Source organism: Thermobia domestica, chromosome 9, assembly GCF_964235325.1.
Source record: "Thermobia domestica chromosome 9, izTheDome1.hap1.1, whole genome shotgun sequence".
In the NCBI taxonomy this organism is placed as follows: Eukaryota; Metazoa; Arthropoda; class Insecta; order Zygentoma; family Lepismatidae; genus Thermobia; species Thermobia domestica.
Genome location: NC_137462.1, coordinates 115,292,225 through 115,307,498, shown reverse-complemented (window position 1 = coordinate 115,307,498; position 15,274 = coordinate 115,292,225). Strand labels below are relative to the sequence as shown.

At 35.1% G+C, this 15,274-nt stretch overlaps 1 protein-coding gene across 5 annotated transcripts in view; it reads right to left on the bottom strand.

Annotated features, from left to right (window-relative positions):
* Positions 1-7,344, bottom strand: part of LOC145694950 (uncharacterized) — a 210,265-nt gene extending 202,921 nt beyond the window's left edge. The window contains exons 1-2 of one of the 5 annotated variants that reach the window (XM_081771747.1): positions 7,305-7,344; positions 6,028-6,103 (exon numbers count right to left, since the gene is read on the bottom strand). The gene's annotated coding sequence lies outside the window, so the exon portion shown is untranslated. The other 4 variants (XM_081771752.1, XM_081771751.1, XM_081771748.1 and 1 more) reach the window with 4 other exon arrangements.
* Between the last annotated feature and the right edge of the window lie 7,930 nt (positions 7,345-15,274).

Below are 15,274 nucleotides of genomic sequence, written 5' to 3'. Positions count from 1 at the left end.
CACATTTAATACGGTCCTTACTGTAATAGGACTTCCCCATTGTTATTCACACAAACACTTAACTAGTGCACTACAATGTCATGTTACCAGTGTAAATAATTTTCATGGTTCCAGGGAACACTAACACGATGTTCACGACACCGAATCACATAAACTATCAATAACGCACGAGATAAAACCTTTTAATGAAATGCATGTGTTTTCGAAAACTGTGGTGATCTGAGGGAAAATTGTGCTTCGTGTGATGTTTGCAATTATTAATGAATACCAAATATCAAATAAAATCCACGTAGTGTCATTTGAAAAGAAAAAATAAAAATTCTAGCAAGTTGGTAACACTGCCAACTGAATTGCAACGCACGTAAAAATCATCATATTGATACAAATCAACTTTCTAAACTTTATCAAAGCCTTAACACACAGTTTCTGATTTAACGCGAAATATATATATTATTTTCTATTGTCCCGAACCGATTTTGGGTCCCGAGTTGGAAATCCTGTAACTCGAAAACGAAGTGGAATTCGACTCATGTTTATAGGAACTTTTCTACTGGATTTGATGTGAGGATTCATCTCTCAAAATTTTCATACTCCCTTTCAATTCGCCTTGTGTATAGGATCTAAATGCCCATAGAAAATATTTACCTTGCAAGTACAAAAATCGAAATTTCAATAATTAATTGCGAATGTTTGGGGCTGCAGCCGCATGAACGGTTAACGGATATTAAATGCTTAGGTACTTCTCCAATATATGTAAAAAATTCAGATTTTTAAAATGTGGGGTTTTTGAGAAAATGGCGTCCAAACATGGCGTCTTAATGAAATTTTCAGCTTTTCATCATGCTATAACGTGGGATGTAATAATCAGAAACGTAAGTCCTTTACATTTTCAAGAGACCTTATGGAGTAGATTTCGATGCTAGAAGCAGATGGTTGATATTGCTTGTGAGGACAGAAAAAAAAATGTTTGAAGTTAGCAAAAATTTCATCAAAGTTGGCAACATTGCGAGTGAATTGCGCGATTCCTATTGGGCCAATAGACAAATTTTGGCCCTCCAACGAAACATACAACTTTATACTCTTCCTGCTATTGCGATTACGTTACTAAGTACACTCGTTTCTCTACAATAAAAGTTTTAATTTGACATGTTTTTCAGTTTTTCGAGCAATCCGAGAGGAGGGCGGCCATTTTGGAAGGCTGTATATCGAAGAAAAAATTTTTTTCAGCAAAAAGAAAAAATATGTGTCTAATAATTTTGTATGTAGTTTCTTATTTTAAAAAATGAAGTAAATCTGAGACTATGATGGGGACCAATTGTGGTTTGCCTGGACGATTTGAAATGGAATTGGTCTCTAGTCAATTTGAGAAAGTGATATTGGAACCGTAGAAGAACTACAGGAGATTCAATGTCCTAACCAGTTTCTCTTCCATTTTTCAAGTATCCATATATTCTCCTATTAATCTGTTAAAATTTTCTTCGCTAGAAATAAAATAAAATCGCGCCTGGTTCTTCTAATTGCTTTTCTATTCTATCTCCACTCTAATCTCTCTACTAAAACCACAAGTGGCAAGGGAAAGAAAGAAATTTACATAAATCTGTAGAATACTTCCAATAGTATCTACTTAAAAAAACAGAGAGAGAAAACAACACTTAGTCTTCTATTTCTTCGTTAAATTTCTTTGAATAGACAGAATTTTTTTCTTCTTCCAGTAAAATACATGATTAAGTGGGAATAGGGTAAAAAGAAGACGAAATCAAAATTCAGCTTTCAGTTCTCCAGTCAAAATACAGAGAAGGTGGTTCCCTTTAATTTTATGTCCCCGGGTCCTTCTCGTCCAAAAAGTTAAAAAAAAAAAAATTCAATACTAATCACGAAAAGGAAGGAGATTAAAGCAGCACAATGTATAAAAGTAAATTACTATTTTCTCTTAGAATATATATTAAAACTACTTTATACCCCAGGTGCACTTTACAATATTCTATAATAAACCAATAAAATTAAATGAATGGTGATTTTACAGTTAAAATCCGTGACTGTGTATGAAAGAAGACTACATAAGATACTAATTTCCGGTGGAAATACACTGTATTCCTGTACAACGTACGGAATCTGTATTTTTACGTGCGAGATTAACATTACAAGTATCAAGACTTTACAAGTATTGTACGAAGTAACATAACTCTTGATATTTGCGAATACTACCATAAATTTACATAAACTGTCTGTCTGCTAAGTAGAAATGAGCGTAATTCATTGTATACTTGTTAGATACGCATTAGAAGGAAAACTAAGTGCAGAAATTTATGAGGAAATATATGACGAAAGAGAGATCGACTTCCATCCGTTCATTACGGCGAATGACATCTTTGGTGCAGTTTTACAGAACAGATAAAGCGAAATGTAGTACTAAAATGTAACCTTGAAGAAAAAAAAAATCGATCCAATCAGCAACGTTTAAATTATGCAAGCAAGTACTATTTGTAAACAAGATGGGAAGTATTTACGCTAGTTCTAAAATACCAGATAAACTAAAAAATAAAATTGGCATTCAAAGTATCGGGAAACAAGAACATTTTAATCGTGAAACCATACCCAGCAATCAGTTCTTCCTGCTTCTGGGTGCACATAGTAAGTGACTATATCACCCTGAGGTTTCTTGATACTGTTCGAAGTATGATCGGTCATTCTCACAAAGAATTTATACCGATAAAATGGTTGCTTGTAGTGACCATATAATACGGGACAATGGTGTTTTTCGCATGAATAACGCCTATTGCGCATACAACCAGCTTCGCCCTAGCTTAAAGCGGGGAAGATATAATCTTTGATTGTAGTGGCCACGTAGTACAGGTTGGTGTGCGTTTTTGCGTCAATAGTCATTTTAATGGTACGCATATTATAAAATTATGTGGTGAAGATTTATTGTATGGATCCATATACAAATTCAATGCATACAGATACTTGTCTTTCAGTAAATCTAAATTCTGTAACTTAAACAATCATTTTTGGTGTGTGGACTAGCGTTTCTCGGTTCAGACTCATTTCGTGAGGCTTCAGTGGACATGCTACAAAACCTATGATGAGGAAAGTGCTAACCAACTTGTGCTAAGCTGCCATTAAAAAGCACGAATATTATCTACCCGAGTCAGAACAGGAGCATAGCACGAGTTCCTGTGTAGAACACGAGTATGCGTCTGTAGGTGTCAGGCGCATCAGCGACTGTGAGTATACACATAAATGAGAATAACGCTAAACATTGTAGGGAAATACTCACCTTACCCGTTGGATTATATATATGTACATTACCATGGACATTAAAAGTATCCCAATATGTTTATATTCCTTACACATAGATGTTCTAAAATAACGTGACACAACACTTAAGTAAATTTCAAAAATATACGATTCTCGTAACTCTCTGACACTTCAAATCTTGCGCATTATGAAATAGCACGGATACTTAACTTCACCTAATTTGTGTACTTGGTCAATATCTACCTTATGGAGGATTCCGTGCGTAACACATTACAAATTAGTTAATATAACGTGTGGTCAAAAAAAAAAAAAAAAAAAAAACAGAGACAAAGGTTAATGGGTGGCAACACTGCTATATGGAACAGGGTGGTGGGCGTAGCCACGCCTACGTGTACAGTGATATCTTGACAGGTAAACAGGGAAGACTCAGAAGGAAACAGACACGTGCAGAGCCATGGCTGCGTCGGAACAAGAGGAAAGGCGAAAAAAAGTTGAATTGTTCCTTGAACTGCACCCTGATGTTCCAGTTGCGAAAGTGATGAAGAAGTTCGTAGGGCTTGGATATGCCAGGTCGTGGGTTTATAAAACCATAGGAAAACCATGGAACCAAGAGTGGACAAGGGTCAAAAAGGAATGCGGGAAGTGGACGCCCAAGGATTACTTTGGATAAAAACCAAAGGCGGTCTCTTGCACGCAGAATGTCATCAAGGCCGGGTGTATCGTACAGGTGGATGGGACGGAAGTATGGTCATCACCATGCAACGATGAAAAAAGTAGTGCAGAGCATGGGGTACATACAAAGGAAGCAGCGAAATGCCCCCAAAGTCAACGAGGGCCAAGCAAAGAGACAACGACAAAGGCTCGCCACTCTTTTCAAAGGAACCAGAGAACGTCCATTTGCACCTGATGTCATCATCGATGATGAAAGTTACTATCCGTTCAAATGCAACAGTCCGTTGAAGTACTTCAAGAAGGGAAAGGATACAAATCCGGACATAAAATATAACAGGAAGGCAAAATTTGGCCCAAAACTGATGGCATGGCTCGCTGCTGGACCCAAAGGGGCTTCGGAGCCATTTTTCATGACCTCTGGGGGTGCCATCAACGCGAATACATACATAACGGAGTGTATCGAGCCTCGACTGGTACCATACATACAGGAACATTATCCAAATAATGAGGGATTCGTGTTTTGGCCTGATTTGGCATCAGCTCATTATGCGAGGGCAACTGTCGCAAAACTTGACGAGTTGGGAATTCGGTACGTTCGCAAAGAAGACAACACCCCAAATGTCCCGCAACTGCGTCCTATTGAGGATTTCTGGGCAACTCACAAGGCTTTGGTCAACGCCAAAGGATGGGAAGCCAATTCCAAGGAAACCCTGATCAAGAGGTGGAAGAAAACCTTCTCCAAACTTCCTTCCTAGTATTGGCAAAACTCTTTCTCAGGCATACATAGGAAGGTGCGCTCAGCTGCTAAGCATGGACCGGATAGTGCAATCCATTGATGTCTATGTCTGCAGTACATAACCAGCATTTACATGCTTTCACTCACACATTATTGTAAGTGTATAATAAGGAGTTACTTGCTGAAACCTTCGTCTCTGGTTTTTTTTTTTTTTTTTTTTTTTTTTTTTTTTTTTTTTTTTTTTTTTACCACACGTTATTTCTCTGTAGATACACATGTATCGGATAAAACAGTTAACATATTGCTATCATTTATATAAAGGTCTATTAAAATATCACCATATTACAAATGTGTTCCGTAAATTTTACAACTAATTTACTTGCATCCATACAGTAAAGCGGCAGTCTGTATTATTTGAACATGTATGGCATATCAATAAAGAACGTATATTGTCTTAGTTGTTTTCCTTACTTTAACGTCCTATGTGATGCTCCGAGGATTAGATGGATGATAATGGTGGAATGACAGAGGTGGGAACAAACGACAAACTCCGAAAACAAAACATGCGCACGGTTTATTTGCTACAAAGAACACTAGACGGGAGCTGATATTGATGGGACCCCACAACACAGAGGTGACCGCTCTACTCTCTTAGGGAATCGTTTAAGTTGCTTGTCAAGTTTAGGAACACTATGTTTTCTACAATCTACACGCAAAATTCAATACTCTTTATAGAAAGACATGAGTAACAAATTTCTGCAGGAAGCAAAATTAACTACGAAACATTACACATGTATTATAGTTTAAAAGTTTAGGATTACTAGTGTAAAATCATCACAAGCGCTTTACGACGATTAAAAGAAGTGAGTGGATATGAAAAATTATGCCATTCGGACGCACCTTCGCGCGAGTCAACATGTTTCGCCTTGCTCTGACTCGGTTAGAGCATTCGTGTTCTTTACTATCCATCTAGCACAGGTTGGTTGTTTCACAAGCTTATACATCATACACCCAGAATCTGTATTTAGAGAAAAATCGTACAAGAACTACAGATTTGTAACAATTACCATGGTTGCCTCCTTGAATTTCACCTATGCTATGTGCGGTTATGAAGCGTCGCCCAACGCAACACTTTACTAGGACAATAAGATTAATAATGATAGAAATCATAATCTTTCAACCATTATCTCCAGCTCTGTTCATAAACTTGACCTGAAAGTCGTTGGCACGTATGTATGGCATGTAAATTTACACGCATATTATCAATCTGCACGCAGTTATTAAGTCACGCATCAGAAAAATAAGGTACCTAAATATTATATACCGGTAAATGTTTATGGATATGTAACGTAAATCTCTACCTTGTTTTATGATTATTATTTGACCCATTAATATTACGTGGCTATTAATTGTTAATTCCTACGTCAAGACCATAACCTTCACCTTCACCTTCACCTTCACCTATCGAGAGGTGTTGCATTATCAGAGTGCAGACATAGTCTGTTTCACCCATATCCTTGTAATTGTAAGCGGAGTAACATTGTGTTTGTTGCTTAGTAGGTGTGCTTTGACCTTTTCCGGTGGAAATTGAAAAATGAGAACTGGAATAGTCATTCCCTCTTGTTGGAATATATTAGTGATGTTAATTCCGTTGCCTATGTGGGAAATACAGAGCTAGTGATTTTTTTTTTTTTTTTTTAAACCACCGGAAAATGAAATGTTTAAGAAGACATGATATTATTAACCAGGTAATGATTAAAGTAAATTAAAGGACAAGTCCATTATCTTGAAAAAAAATGATTAAATGTTTCAAGATATCCAAATCATTGTGCGTCAAAATTTGTTTGATGGTGAAGGGTCCATAACCATAGCGTTTATTTAGCTCTTCCATAACTTTAGTTCTATTTTTAGATAACAAAGGACATTGAAATATGAGATGATTCAGAGTTCCAACCTTTTCGTTGCACCAACAGAGAGGTGAATCTCTCCGATGAATTTTGTACAGAAGATATGGAGTAATTGCAGTGTTGAAACGAAGTCTATAATATAATATGATTTTTGACCGTGACCAAGAGCGAAGTGCATTCCAGCTGGATGATTGCAAATGGTTAGTTTGCCAATAGTATGTTCCTGGTCCACTTCTGATTTTATGTTTCCAAAGGACTGTTTGCTCCGAGATTATCTGGCCAATGTAAACTAAAAAATTGAGAGGTGATAATTTTATATTGGCTGAAATACCAGAATTGCGATATTTTTTGGATAAATCGTCGACAAATTCATTCGGTTTTATGTCAACATGACTTAGGACGTGGATGAAATCTATGATATGACCCATTTCAATTAATTTTCGATATATGGATTTTATGTTTAGTACTGTCCAAGTAGATTTAATTGTCCAATGAACAACAGAAAGTGCTTGTAATACACTGTAGGAATCCGTGCAGATACATGCACGCCGAATATTGTTACGTTGAATGAGTAGTAAGGCTTGTCGTATTCCAAACGCTTCACCCTCAAATACTGTAGTGGCAACTGGAAGTTTCAGTTGTTGGATAATATCAAGTTGGGGGACAAAGATAGCTACTCCAACTGGGCTATGTGCAACCTTAGAGGCATCAGTGTAAAGGATGACCATAACCATAAGAGTAAAAAATGATCGAAATCCACAGGTAAAACATCAACATATATTAATTCTTCTTCTTCTTTCTCACAAATTTCTATCACAAACAAAGGAGTACCTTTGAGCAGTTCACACAGGTATAAAAAGTAATAAATTAATGAGAACCTACCACATAGCAAAGTTGATTTATCCCACACTGTGGCACGAAACGCAAAGCTTCTTTGTTACGAAGACATATGCCAAAATTGGAATATTTACGAACTACTTTTGTAATATTTACAAAATTATATTAAAAAAAAAAAAAAAATTCTGCGATACGGATGGATTCTCTGAAGCAAGTAGACCATTTTCTTTAAATTGTATCGAGTAAGATCTTAATAGAGAATGATTACGAAAGGTCAAGGAAATTATAAAAATAGAATATTTTATAACATTCTTGAAGATAATAGTAACTAATCAAATATTCGAAGTGGAACTAAAAAAGAAAAAAAATATGGATGGCACGAACTAACTGAATACCTATTTCCGGACATTACGTCACGTAAATACTGATGTGGGGCGGCACAAAGATGACTTATTATTAAAAACACCAAACAAAAAAAGGGATTGCACCACTAAAAGAATTGTCAAAATGCAGAAGAAGATACTGCACACAACAAAATTGATGTTAAAAAAGAATAAATTTCAATAAAAAACAGAATAGATTCCAAGCAGAATATCTTCACAAATGCAACCATGTTGAGCTCTTTTACGAACTTACCAATTCATCTTTAATTCGTTTGTTCAAAGCGCAGCGTTGACTTACTATACATTAAAACCATACGTGATATAAGTATAAACTGTAAAATAAAATTTGTTCAGAGGACCCTACAATAAAATTTCTTGTAAAACTGCTCTATTTTTTACACGTCCACCAACTTTTCCCCTCTGCTTGCTATATTCTTTACTGTGCATTTGTTATTCCTTGTTGCAAATTAATGATGGTACAGTATCATAGACATGCAAGTTTTGATTTTATCTGTAGGAGTTATAACCCAAGTGAGACGAGCGGTCGTGTCTAATACTATGATCATGATATCAAAGATTTCGAAAGAATAGAAATAAAGACATATAGGAGACTATAGATATTACTCTTTCCAAAGGACCTTCTTCGTAAAACTATTCCACTAAAATACACTATCCAATGGGAATTTCCACTAAAATACATATTTAATGTTGAATTCAAAAATAAATGTAAAACATATAAAGGTACCGTTGTTCGAATCCATACTTCGTTAGTAGGTGTAGCTCCGGAACACACAGTTTTAAATTTAGAACGTGACTAACTGGATGATTCTATCAGTAATAGAAAGCGTCTCATAGTAAATATTTCAGTTTCGTCTAAAATGCCCCAGTCATATAGATACTCAGCCTTGGAAAGCTCTGGGTTCGTTGCTTGACAATGTCTTCTAAACCAAATCACAAATTTATAAATTCATTAAAAGCATAGGAACTCGAAGTCTGGTGGCCAAAGTTCATGTTTTTAATAGCTCAGAAAATATCACATACCCGAATAGCACATTGAACTGGACACATATCAATCACTTTTTACCTTGCCTGCCCATAGCTTCTCTAATAAGATTTTACACTTATTATTATTATTATTATTATTATTATTATTATTATTATTATTATTATTATTATTATTATTATTATTATTATTATTATTATTATTAAATCTAGAACAAACATTAAGAATTTTCTATCAAATGAAAAATGTGCAAATAATGATATTACTAATTTCACATATTATTTATGAATATACAGATAATAATGAACCTTCATACATTTGCTAGCTCCTTTCATTATTGATGTGCCCCTATATTGAACTTTCGATCGCATTGCATATACGACAAATTTAAAGACACCGACAAAACACATTAAGATGTTTTCAAGCAAGTAACATCACATATTGTAGATAAACTTAAACCTGTATTCTTATGAAAGACTATGCAGGATTTTTTGTGATGCACCATTGATTACTATCATCACAATCAATTCCATCACTGGGACTATAAAATTTGTATTCATGATATCTCCTTGTTCTGTTCGTCTTATAACGTTGACTGCTCTTTCTCCATGCGAGACGTGTTACCAAGTTCATGTGTGTGACTTGCGTAAGCATCTTAGCGGAGTGAGAAAGAAAAACACTTCTAGTTTACACAGAAAAACAGAAAATAGCACTATTATTTTTGCATGTATGGGATTATATCCTCATATTTATATCTCACTAGTTACTGGATAATTTCATACTTCTTTTATTTTCCATTAACGCACTCGTTTTGCATGAGAAAGCCATACCTTTAGTCTAGAAAATTATTTGAACTATCGGGACAATCCCGACGATTTTATCGAGTTTAAACATGGAGACAGTGTAATATTTCAAAATAAAGTTATTGCTAAAACAACTTTGAAGAATCGCAAAAGGCTTGTTAGGAATACAATCTTGTCTTCGCAGCTCGCTGAACTGTTTGAAGTGATGTCTAACGCGAAGAAGGGAACACTAGCGTAGCGTTTATCACCATTTTTGGCACACTTTAAATATTTTAAACAAAAGAAGAAAGACAGTTTCTGTAGTGTGAAATTCGAAATTACTAAACAAACCTCGTATGAAAGGAAAATTCTCGGAACTCTCTCTCTCTCTCTCTAAAGCATATATGTACCTGCATGATCGTCTATGTGTGCGTGAACGCGAGTTTCCCAGAGCTCCTTATATGGCTAAAAAGAAACGAAATCGTCCCGCATCGCATTCTTGAAGACAGTGTCATTGTCAAGCTTAACTATTGTTTCGGTCCCGATGAGGTAGTGAAATCGGGAAACTTTCCTTCTAGAGCCCAGCACAAAAAGAAACTGGCGGAAAGGTTAAGTCAGTCGAACACGAGAATTTAAGCGAGTAAGAGTGCGCAACGCACCCCGCTACGACATACTATCAAAGTAGTACTCTGCAGGATTGCTACTCTAAGAAGAGTCGATAAACTAGTTTCAAGATACAGTTAGTGATTCTTTTAGTTCATAAAGTGCCTTTGCAACTTTAATAAAGTTGAGTAAATTGTCGTACTATCAGAAGTCAATATTAGGCAACATTGGTTCTGGCAGCGTCTTTGTGGCAGTAGTGCTTCCATTAGCGAACAAGGATGTTGTTCTATGAGCGTAACAGGACTTGCTTCACACCCAGTAACATCACACCAGAAGCCGATAAAAATACAAGTGGATCGACCCACTAACGCCTATACCCCATTATCCGTTGCACCACGTAGTGAGTTTCATCAGCAAAGTAATAGACTTTGTTTCTACTGGAATTGACAGTGAGTACTAGACGCATGATACTAAAAGTATCCACCACAAATTGCGTAATTCAAAGTAATATTTTGATTTTCATGCATGAGTAAAATATTAAATAATAAATGCACATACAAGGTTGATTATTAAATCATATGTTGTATCTATTAGTGTGTTTATCTTGTGTTTTGATGATAAAATAGTGTTGATTACTTAGAATGAAATTTCTTTAAAAATATTTTTTCATTAGTTCGTTACGTTGATAGAATAATTCTGTTTACTACGTAGTCCGCTTATAAAGTTGATAGCATAATTCTGTATACTACAATTAAACGGTGGATAATTCTTTTGCATTGAGCTCATTCGGCCCTCGATGCATGAGAATCTGTCCATGGAAAGTGAGACTAGGATTGTGTCCGGCCGAATTTAATTCTAAAAGAAAGACAAACAAAAACATTATAAAATTAGTATAATCCTTGGTAGTTTTAACTTTAGTCGTACTCATAGGAAACAAATCCTTCCGCTCACACGTTCAATTAATCAGAAAATCAAATATAACTGTTCTTACCATTATAAATATTGATATAAAACCTCTTTAAATATTTTTCAATATTCGGAGATGTAAAAGAAGGAAATATCATCTGAATCTTCATAAGTTTAATTCATAGGTGCACCGGTAGATAATATGTCTTTGCCCCGCATACGTAGATAGTATGCAATGCACAGGTAGTACTTATTCATTCAGAAGGGCCTCATACAATTTATGAAACAAATGAAAGTGAAACTGCCAAGTTTACAAAATGCTAATGAACCGCCGTTAGAGAGAGAAGAAACATGGCGGATTTAATACAACTTATGAATGTCGTGGACATCAAATATTGAGGCAGATTCTTTAATTATTGCTTTTAACAGTGCAAAACATTACTAGAAGTGAACAAAATAACACAATCAATATTAATAACTTTAATTATTCCTCAGTGATAACCACAGAAACTATTTCACCAAGTTTTAAACCAACTCAGTTTAGTGAACAGTGTGGTTGTCCAGAAGCTTCGGTGATGATCAATCAACTGTATTTACTTGCATTTTCCTTGGGTTATCATTTATTCATACATATTTACCTCATTTAATAATAATGATGTATGCAAATATAGGAAATGTTATCAAGACTTCATAATATCTAGAATCGGATATAACGGAAAAAAGGAAATAACTTTCATGGATCCTCCATGCTCGTCAGAATTAAACATAATGGAGGTTGAACAACCGAATGAAGGAAATTCACTATTCAATAACAGGGAAAGTATGGTTATTAAAACAACTTTGGAAAGTGGCATACTGGCCACAGAGAAAGTATAGATCATTCATTTCAATCGAGATACTAACACAACACAGATGTCATAGAGTAGATATCAACCTCATCATATAGCACCATAATATATATTCTTAAAATCCTTTACAGAGGATATAGAAAAAACACGTAATGTCAATTAGCCACATGATTTTCTATGCGGAAATTTCTGGCATAGAAAACATCGACGAATTAGGTCGTAATCTTATAAAAATCAAATTTAGATCAGGAGATGATGAGGCAAATAATTTCTTAGCTCATCCTATATTAACACATAATCAGTGGGAAGCATTTATCCCACACCATCTCATTTATTCTACTGAAGTGGTACATGGTATCGATACAGATGTGACAATGGACGATTTTCTTAGAGATGTACAAGTCACCTCTGCACGACGAATTTTTCGAACAAATTAACGTAACGAACTCCAACCCACGTCTACAGTAGTACTAACTTTCGATGGACAAAAATTAGCATCAGATATCAAACTATACATGAAAAGAAATGTTCAAATATATACACCTGCAGTCAGGCAATGTACACTCGAATGCTATAAATTTGGGCATAGGAAACGAAATTGTCGTCTAAATAAAACTCTGCGTTAATTGTGGTCAATCACATCAGCCATATTCTTGGAACAATCCAGTACACTGTATAAATTGTGGGGGTAACCATCGTGCTGATTTTCCGCAATGTACAGAGCGATTACGTCAAACACAAATAATGGAATTGATGGCTAGAGAAAAACTTATTTAACGAAGCGAATTCAATCATTAAACAAGCTCCTGAACTGGAAAATTCAGTTTATCGATATGGTTCTCAAAAAAATTTAACCGATTACACATCCACTGCCACTTCACTTCCTTAAGCTAAATATATGACTTTTTCGGCAGCTCTATTACATAAAGATACATCTTCGCAGGAAAATTCATGCAGACACTTATTGGAAAGTCCTCCAGAGAAAAAGCGGAGGAATATATTAGAAAACAAACTTATAAGATTCACGACCGACAAATATTCTAGGAAAGACAACACATCAAACTTTGACTCTGAAAGAATTTTGAAATGGTCCCAACCTACCACGTCCAAAAATTACTCTCAAAATCCTAATAGTTCAAAGAAAGATAGAAATAAAATTCTTTAAGACATAAAAGTAGACTCCTAACAATCTAAGAGAAAACTCTCCACGCACCCCGCTCAATCCATAAACTATGACATTGATCATAACCAACTGAAGGAACGTTCAAACAAACAACTAACACCAAAAGCTGCATCATCTATATCAAAACCATCAAATTCTATTGAATCAAATCAAGACGCTTATCAGTCTAGAAACCAGATGGATGATCAAAAAATAACCCCCACAAAACAAAAGAAGCGATCAAACAATGCTTAACACCATTTTTCATAACTATTCTTAGAAACAATTATCAACCACACCTGGACGCAATTTTACAAAATATATATTCAGTTTATGGCTCACTATGAATAAGTTTTTCAAAAAAATCATAAATATTGAAAAGGAAAATGCCAAATACTAAGATCAAACCAAGGTATATTCAATCTTTCAAAAAATAATATGATTTTCCCATATATAGAAAATTTCAGAGATATCAATACAAGGAAGTAATACTTTTAAAATAAAATCAAGAATGTAACCAATTATAATGATTTAACATACTAAAGACCACACAGAAAGATATAACAGAATACTGGACACAGAGAATCAAATTTTAAATCTGATTATCAAATATTACTTCCAAAAGAAAGAAAAAAAATGATAAAATATACGCATAACAACTAATTTATATCTTTTCAGCACTTGTAGCACATATCCAATTAGGGGTGCAAGGAATTTGAAAACACCAGTAAAGGTGAAGAAGACAAGACAACCACCGTTAGGTTATGTGACCTGTGAATGAACTACTGACACTGAGGCCTGCACCAGAATAAAAGTTTTTTTCTTTTCAAGAAAAGAATGAAAAATTACCATGACAAATAAATTTCCTATAGGAAAACAACAATAAATACCCTGATTTTTTCCAAATAAGTTTGAAAAATTTAAGGATTAATTTGTAGCTAAAATGTCAGTTTTATAGTTGTATAAAGAAGAGATGAACTTACACAGAACTTCTATGCAAGGTAAGTAATATTGGTATTTATCCCGAAGTTGGGCGTCCTCCTGGTTTTCGACAAAAAGGGTAATAACAGGTATGAAAATTTAAAAATCATCGGGTTAGCTTAGGATCAGCGATGTTTGAACCAATTTTGTTAAAATTAATAGCGTGTTATTTATCATCTCTGCGTAAGGGTACCAAATGGAGCGTCTCTGTACATCTGCAACCATGTTCGCAATACAAATGTTTGTTATTTTCCAATCTTGCACAAAGTAGATTCCTCCAGTTGCCAAATAGTTCCTTTTTATAACCGTATATATATATATATATATAGGGGCCGACAAAAATAAAAAACGTTTGCAAAAGTGTGAAAACCATACCTAGTATGGTGTGGGGCCTCCTTTTGCGTCCAAAACAGCTTGGATCTGACATGGAATGGACATATATAGCTCCTGAATCGTGGTGTGAGGAACTGGAACATGTTTAGGAGGAACAATGGTACAATCCGCGGCATAAAATTTGTTACAAAAATTCTAAGTCCAAATGAATAACAAACTCTTGCCCAGTTTTCTTATGCATTCCCGCAATACATGTATCAATCGATTAGTTGCTTCTAGTATTTATTCCAACTCCTCCCCGTCCTCCACCTCTCCTTGTCTAAAGCAGTGTGTGTGACATAGTACACTCTTTCCATTCAGCTGAAAAAAAAAAACAGGAATCAAGTTTACAACGTTATAGCTTTAAAACAGTCTTTTCCATTCGTTTGTTCTGAAATATTTTTAAGAGCCTAAATTAAAGGAAAGTCACACAATCTTCCCAGAGCTTCATAAATATCTTTAGTTTCATTCTTTTCTTTCTTTAAAGAGTGCAAGCTAGTAAGATGCTCCCCAAGAAATCTATGGAAATTGCCAAGAGCTCTAAAATATCTACGGACAGAAACGAGTTTTATTCAATGATTCATTGAATTTCTTTTCAGTAAGTGCAAGCAAATGTTTCAGGGGCGTCATTTGGGCAGGAGAGGAGGGTGTAATTCCCTCTCTCTTCAGCTTCATAAATACGTATTTTTTGATCAAATGTATAGTAATACACTAATAAAAAGTGAAAATCTTATGTCGCCGGAGAATCTCTTCCTTCCCCCCCCCCCCCCGAATAAAGTGTAAAAGACACTGGTTTTAACAACAAACCTATAGAGTTACGTAGC